The sequence below is a fragment of the Macaca thibetana genome, chromosome 16 (genome assembly GCF_024542745.1).
Source record: "Macaca thibetana thibetana isolate TM-01 chromosome 16, ASM2454274v1, whole genome shotgun sequence".
In the NCBI taxonomy this organism is placed as follows: domain Eukaryota; kingdom Metazoa; phylum Chordata; class Mammalia; order Primates; family Cercopithecidae; genus Macaca; species Macaca thibetana.
The window spans coordinates 53,108,557-53,116,150 of NC_065593.1; the positions used below are offsets into that span (position 1 = coordinate 53,108,557).

Genomic DNA, 7,594 nt, shown 5'->3' on the forward strand with positions numbered 1-7,594 from the left:
TCAGTATCATGGTAGTGGTGGTGGCTGTACAGGTATATATATATCTGTATACATCCCACAGTTCAGAATTGTACACTTTCAATGGTAAATGGATACAGTTTATTATATGTAAATGATCCCTCAATTAAGTTGATTTAAAAGAACCTGGCCGGGCCCAGTGGCTCGTGCCTGTACTCCCAGCACTTTGGGAGGCCGAGGTGGGAGGATCACTAGGTCAGGAGATAGAGACCATCCTGGCTAACATGGTGAAACACCGTCTCTACTAAAAATACAAAAACAAAAAATTAGCCGGGCGTGGTGGTGGGCGCCTGTAGTCCCAGGTACTCGAGAGGCTGAGGCAGGAGAATGGCCTGAACCTGGGGGGTGGAGCTGGCAGTGAGCCGAGATTGCACCACTGCACTCCAGCCTGGGCAACAGAGCGAGACTCCGTCTCAAAAAGAAAAAAAACAAAAACAAAAAAACCCTGCCCTTGTGGAGAAGCATTCTACTGGGGAAAACAGACAATAAACACATAGATAAATAAAACATATGTCAGAAAGGGGTAAGTGGTGCTCAGAAAAATAGGACAAAGGATCAAAAGTGCTGGTCGTTGCAATTTAAAATAATGGGGTCTGGAACCTCCTATATACTTCCGTTTGCGGCGCGGCTTCTTTCTTTCTTCCCGTGCCGATATCGCTCTCGCAAGCATGGTTAACGTCCCTAAAACCCGCCGGACTTTCTGTAAGAAGTGTGGCAAGCACCAACCCCACAAAGTGACATAGTACAAGAGGGGCAAGGATTCTCTGTATGCCCAGGGAAAGCAGCGTTATGATAGGAAGCAGAGTGGCTATGGTGGGCAAACTAAGCCGATTTTCCGGAAAAAGGCTAAAACTACAAAGAAGATTGTGCTAAGGCTTGAGTGTGTTGAGCCCAACTGCAGATCTAAGAGAATGCTAGCTATTAAAAGATGTAAGCATTTTGAACTGGGAGGAGATAAGAAGAGAAAGGGCCAAGTGATCTAGTTCTAAGTGTCATCTTTTATTATGAAGACAATAAAATCTTGAGTTTATGTTCTAATAATAATAATAATAATAATAATAATAATAATAATGGAGTCTGGAAAACCACCCTGAGAAGGGCCAGTGGAGCTCTGCCCAGCCTGTGGTATCCTTCCTCAGGCAGGGGACTATACCCCCAGCTTACAAGCCTTTTCAAGGCACCTTCAGGGTTTGAGCCCAAAATGTACTGCACATTAAGTGTTATTGATGGGTTTGTGGAAATCTGCTCCGTCAGGCTCTGATGAAACTTTTCTAACAGGAGACTGAACTCAGGACTGGGCATGGCTCCCTGCACATAGCAAGTCACAGCAAATGTGTGTGGGGTGAATACTGTCTTCTTTATCCTCCCTTTTTCTACTCCAGTCCAGGTAGACTGTGTATCTACCCACCCAATTTTGCTGTTTCTGGCACCCTTAGTGGGTCTTGCCTGCTCCTCCTGCTTGAAATCATTACCCAGAGGTCTGTGTGTCAGCTCCAGAGAGATGTGCCTGGTGCTCCTTTATCTCAATACAATTCCCCCATCCCCAGGCTCCAGGGGAAATCCCGAGCTAACTTTGGTCTTTCCTAAACTCCACACTTCCCTTTGGGCACCTCTTTCCCCATCCTCTTTCCCCATTGCGGGGCTCTCTTTCAGAATTTGCTTTTTGTTGTTGTTTTTTGGCAGATGTGCACTAATCATGCTTTATTTAAAAACAAAAAAATTGGCCGGGGGCGGTGGCTCATGCCTGTAATCCCAGCCCTTTGGGAGGCCAAAGTGGGCCGATCACGAGGTCAGGAGTTCGAGACCAGCCTGACCAACACGGTGAAACCCAGTCTCTACTAAAAATACAAAAAATAAAATAAAATAAAATTAGCCAGGCGTGGCACGTGCCTGTAATTCCAGCTACTCAGGAGGCTGAGGCAGGAGAATCGCTTGAACCTGGGAGGCAGAGGTTGCAGTGAGCTGAGATTGCGCCACTGTACTCCAGCCTGGGTGACAGAGCGAGACTCTGTCTCAAAAAAAAAATAAATAAATAAAAAAATAAATAAATAAATAAAAACAAAAAACAGTCCATGTTGGAATTGATGAGTGTAAGTTAAATGATGGTTTTTAGGCTGGACCCATGATTTTTTTTTTTTTTTTTTTTGATATGGAGTCTCGCTCTGTGGCCCAGGCTGGAGTGCAGTGGCCGGATCTCAGCTCACTGCAAGCTCCGCCTCCCCGGTTCACGCCATTCTCCTGCCTCAGCCTCCCGAGTAGCTGGGACTACAGGTGCCCGCCACCTCGCCCGACTAGTTTTTTGTATTTTTTAGTGGAGACGGGGTTTCACCGTGTTAGCCAGGATGGTCTTGATCTCCTGACCTCGTGATCCGCCCGTCTCGGCCTCCCAAAGTGCTGGGATTACAGGCTTGAGCCACCGCGCCCGGCCCTGGACCCATGATTTAAGCTGTACTCATCCAGCTTAAACTGAAAAAAAAAAAAAAAAATCATTTGAATGTTAAAGCAGTTGTTCAGTGTCTTGAATAAGAAACCAGGCAGGAAAATGCCAATAATGATGATTGGCAAAATCAAAATCAAAAACAAAGAAACTGTTTATCAAGCTGCCAACAGACAAAGAAATCTTGCAGGGAGACTACAAGTCTGGAGTTTCTGGGATGAAATTGTACAGGAATGTCAGTCTACAGTTTCCTCAACCGCTGTGAAGACAGAGCTGTCACTGAATCCGACAGAGCCCTGCACTCCCCAGTCTGCCCACCCTTCCTGTAACCTGGTCTTCACTGCAGCGCGAGGAACTGTTTCAACCTGCTCCTTTCTTATCTTCTTTGACACAACCTCAGTGGACTTCTCTGATTCAGAATGCGTTCTAATTGATCTTCTCTGTTGCTTCTTTTCTGCTGAGCCTGTAGAACCAGATGTTGCTTCAAGAGATGATATATTCTGCATTGGCTTTTCATTTCTCTGGTTTGGTCTAGAAATTATAAGCCTGTCTTGCCCCCGACACTTATTTCTGTTTTGTTACCAATTCCCTTTGTTGAATAAACAAGTTGATTAATTTCCCATCCTCTGTAGCATTCTGCAGAGCAAACACTTGTTCAATTTTCACAGCTGGAGACATGTTACACTTCTGCAAATCCAGGTTCCCTTTGTGCATTGTAATGGAAGCTGGTAGGATTTCCTTGCTGCCACAGTTTTCCAGGCTATTTTAACAGGAGGTGGCTCTTCCTCGTCTACACTTGTGTGCCGCCTCTGGCTGTGTCTTCGAATGTCAGTACTTGAGAGTGAGGAGGCCATCTCCCCTGCATTGGTCTATTCTGGCTGAGTACAAAGCACAGATCTCGGTCATCAGGTTTTTTTTAACTTCGGCTTTGGAGACAACATTCTTTTTTTTTTTTTTTTTTTTTTTTTTGAGAGGGAGTCTCACTCTGTTGCCCAAGCTGGAGTACAGTGGTGCGATCTCCGCTCACTGTAAGCTCTGCCTCCTGGGTTCATGCCATTCTCCTGCCTCAGCCTCCCGAGTAGCTGGGACTACAGGCGCACGCCACTAGGTCTGGCTAATTTTTTTGCATTTTTTTTTTTTTAGTAGAGACAGGGTTTCACTGTGTTAGTTACGATCTCCTGACGTCGTGATCCACCCTCCTTGGCCTCCCAAAGTGCTGGGATTACCGGCGTGAGCCACTGCACCCGGCCCCAACATTCTTTTTTGCTTGGGATAAACCCTCTTCAGGTTGTTTATCAATATAGATAAAAGTATGCTGTTCTATTCTTTCTTCTCAAGTCATTTTCAGTGCTTTCTCTGCATGGGCAATGCCAAAATCCCATTGAGCATGTTCTCTCTGAGGTCAGGGTTTCCGAATCTTTTGTTTCTCAGAGTGATTGCTGGCTCATTTGGTTGCCTCAGCCAGTAATTCTTCATACTGCTTATGATCTTTATACTCCTGTACCCATTTTTCATGAACCCACGCCCTCTCTGGCTGTTTGCTAAAACACTGGACATGATATTCTCGGGCACCTCTTGTGTTAATTTTGAAATGAACCTCAAGCTGGGGATCACTTGAATCCATACAAGGTCACCACGGATAGGTTCCCACCTTGGACCACACAAGATCACCAACCTGAAATTTAACACCAGTAGACACTTCTGTTGTTGGAACAGAAGATAGTGTTGGCTGAACTGGGGCTTCCTCTTTTAGTACTGGATCTTCCCTTGGTTTTTCTGATATGGTGTCAACCCTCTCATTTGGTCTATTTTGTTCCTCTGGTTCTAATTTGGGGATTTTGTGTGACTTGCACTCTTCAGATCTTGATGAGTCATGCTTTTTGGTTTTTTTTCTCTTTTCTGCTTTCATGCTTTGACTTCTCGTGTGCTCACTTGCCTATACTTCATTTAAAAGGTCTCCACAAAGGGAAGATTTGAACAATTCCCTGCCATTCTGGATAGTTCTGGTTATTTTTAGTTTAAATTCAGGTGAGCCAGTCTTCTTTGGAATCACAGTTTGTGGTACTGAAGGAGGGGAGTGATGGCTGTGGAGGGGAAGGTTTTTCTAGAATTTAATGTGGTCTTGTGTTTAGAATTTCTGAATGATAATAGTCAGTGGGGCTAAAAGTTTGTAACTGCACCAAAGCCATTGGCTGACCCATTAGGATATCGATTATACGACTGGTATTTGGTTTGAGTTTCATACATGCTGATTGATGGTAGCCATTTGTGAGTGAAGGAAGATGTGTTGTAGGTGAGTACTGAAAGCTTTGCTGCAAGGTAGTTTCATATGGTGTCTGGCCACCATTTTCAGCAATGTCACTGTTGTTATCAAAGGCATCCTCCTGATGGATGCTGGTGGAGTCAACGAGTTGAGGTGGTCGTTGAACTGTGTTTCCCATGATCCCTTGCATGAAAAAGAAAGAGAAATCCATTGTTCTGCTCCAGCATTCTTAACTTTCCCTTTCTCTCATCAGGCCTTCAGTTTGTCCCGTTCTAACGCCCCGGCCGGCCGTGTCAATGCAATCGCAGGAGGGACACGGAGATCGAGGACGGCCACAGCCGGGTCAGGCCAGGCATGCTGCGGCAGGAGGAAGGCTCAGGAGGTGGGGTGGGAAGGGGAGGCCGAGAGACGGGGGTCGCCGCGCCCCCGCTGCCGCCAGAGAGGAGCCTACGTCTGGCAGCCCGGCCTGGGCAGCAGGGTCCTCGACGCTCGACTGGGAAATCGCACGCCTCTCCGCGGCGACCTGTGCACAGCCCCTGGGCCTCCGCCTCCGTGCTGGCAGCCGTCGCAGCGCACAAAGCCCCCTCGCCTGGACTCTCGGGGTGCCGCCGCCAAATCCTCAGCCCTTCATTAGCCGCGGCGCCTGCCGGGAAGCACAGTCCCGGGTTCGGGGCGATGGGGCCCAGGAGGAAGCGGCGAGTCAGCGGGGCGGAGGAAGCAGGGGCGCGAACCACGAACGCCGGCGGCCACGAGGGTCTGGAGGACAAAGGAGAGACTAGGCGAGAGGGCTTATTGTTATTTATTTATTTATTTATTTATTTATTTATTTATTTATTTTTAAGACGGAGTCTCGCACTGTCGCCCAGGCTGGAGTGCAATGGCGCGATCTCGGCTCACTGCAACCTCCGCCTCCCGGGTTCAAGCGATTCTCCTGCCTCAGCCTCCGAGTAGCTGGGATTACAGGCGCCCGCCACCACGCCCAGCTAATTTTTTGTATTTTTAGTAGAGATGGGGTTTCACCATGTTGGCCAGGCTGGTATCGAACTCCTGACCTCTTGATCCACCCACCTTGGTGTTGCTCTTTTATAACTCTTTTTACCCTTGCACCAAACTAGCATTTAGGGGAAAAAAAGAAAAATCAACAAAAACAAAACAACAACAAAAAAAACCTGTATCAGTTATTTACACGTTAGTTGGAAATAATTTAGACCAGTGTGTCTGTTCTTTGCAGAACACATTCAGTCCTCTCTGATTATTAGAAGGAAGGTTCACCTTTTGATCTTGGTTAAAGAAATTTCAGGCTAAATTTCTGGGGAGGGGATGTATTTCAGGTTCCAGGATCCCAGAATTGCTCTGCACCAGTCACAGCCATCCTTCTTCCCTGCAGCCTCTGTTGGCTGCACTGTGTCTGCTGTTCCTTTAAGAGTGGTTTTGGCAGAGGCCAGGCTGAGCTCTTACTAGCTCCTTACAACAGAACAAGCGAATGTGAAAAGTGTTAAACATTCAGCCTTCTGGTCAGAGGAAATCCCAAAATCAGCATGGCTCAGGATTTTAAGTGCCCCATAGAGTGTCCAAGAGAAGAAACCTAGGAGTCTAGGGTCTTTCAAAACCCCAAAGTTGAAATCTTTCATTAACCCTTCCTGGCTTGGGATTTTAGGCAGCCTTTTGGAGGCCTCCCTTGCCTGGGGCACACTTGGCCATAAACCCATTCATTCAGCCCTACTGATTTAGTGCCCATTATGTACCAGGCAGAGGAAAAGTAGAAATGGTACAATCTATCTTCAAGGGGCTCAAAGTCTGCAGGAAACAGGATCTGTTAACAAATTAGAGCACAAGGGTGTGCTGAGTGTTATAATAGCAGTCTGGTTTGCTGTTGAGAAAATACAGAGGAGGGTACCACCAGGGAGCTTCTATGAGTTGAGCTGAGCCTTGAAGGTTGAAGAGGCATTCCTCACATAGAGAAGACAAAATAGTGCCCTGAATATATACTACGAATGAAAACACCAAGTACTTACCAAGCTCAGATTGGTACATACATGAATAGAGTAGGTGAGTAAAGTAGCAGGGATTGTTGGCAGTGGTGAGAAAGTGGAAGGCCCTCGTCCTGCCTACAGGGCTTCTGCTGGAAAGACAGCCTGGCCTAGATTCAGCCTCCATTTGCCCCTTCTGCTAGGTGCTTTTGTGCAGTGCACAACTCACACAACCTCACATGGCTGCCCTGCCCGGCCATCAGCTGCTTGTTGCCATACTGAAAAAGAGGGTTTGGTTTTGCCTCACTTTGCTTTTTCAATAGAAGCCAGAAACTTGAATTTTTATGTAAAAATTTCCAATTTGTCAAATGCCATTGAAGTGAAACAAAAATCCAGCCTCAGGCTGGATCCACCATAGAGTTTCAGTTTGCAGCGCTGATGGGAACCAGTCCCCTGGGCACGTGCTGCTCTCTCTCCTCCATACCACACAACATAGTCCTTTGCTGAGATTTGATAAGGGAGACACAATCATAGATGAAACCCCCTACAGCTGCTGCAAAGCCCTTCAGAAAGATGAGACTGGCCTCTGAACCAGAGGAAAGCAACGTGGGGCTGTACAACAGCAGTCAGCCTGTGAGACTGATGGGTAAAGCTTTAATTTATCGGTGCACCTTGTTCGGAGAAAGCTTCCCTGCCCTCTTGGTTGCCCCCCGTCCAACCCCTCCTGTTTTGCTAATGATAAATGACAAGCAGTGGACATTTATTAATTAAACCACCCGCCGTAGCCAGTGGTAAAACCCAAGGCCACATGCAGGGGAAGCATTCAAAGCATTCCTGCTGCCCCTGCCCAGGGCGCAGGCCCCGGGGTTATCCTTTGCTGGCGAGAGCAGGCCACGGCGGCCACAG

At 47.2% G+C, this 7,594-nt stretch overlaps 2 pseudogenes; one reads left to right on the forward strand and one right to left on the reverse strand.

The window, feature by feature from the left end:
- Window positions 1-608: 608 nt before the first annotated feature.
- Window positions 609-1,056, forward strand: LOC126938652 (60S ribosomal protein L36a-like; annotated as a pseudogene).
- A 1,635-nt stretch (window positions 1,057-2,691) lies between these two features.
- Window positions 2,692-4,929, reverse strand: LOC126938653 (histone-lysine N-methyltransferase NSD3-like; annotated as a pseudogene).
- Between the last annotated feature and the right edge of the window lie 2,665 nt (window positions 4,930-7,594).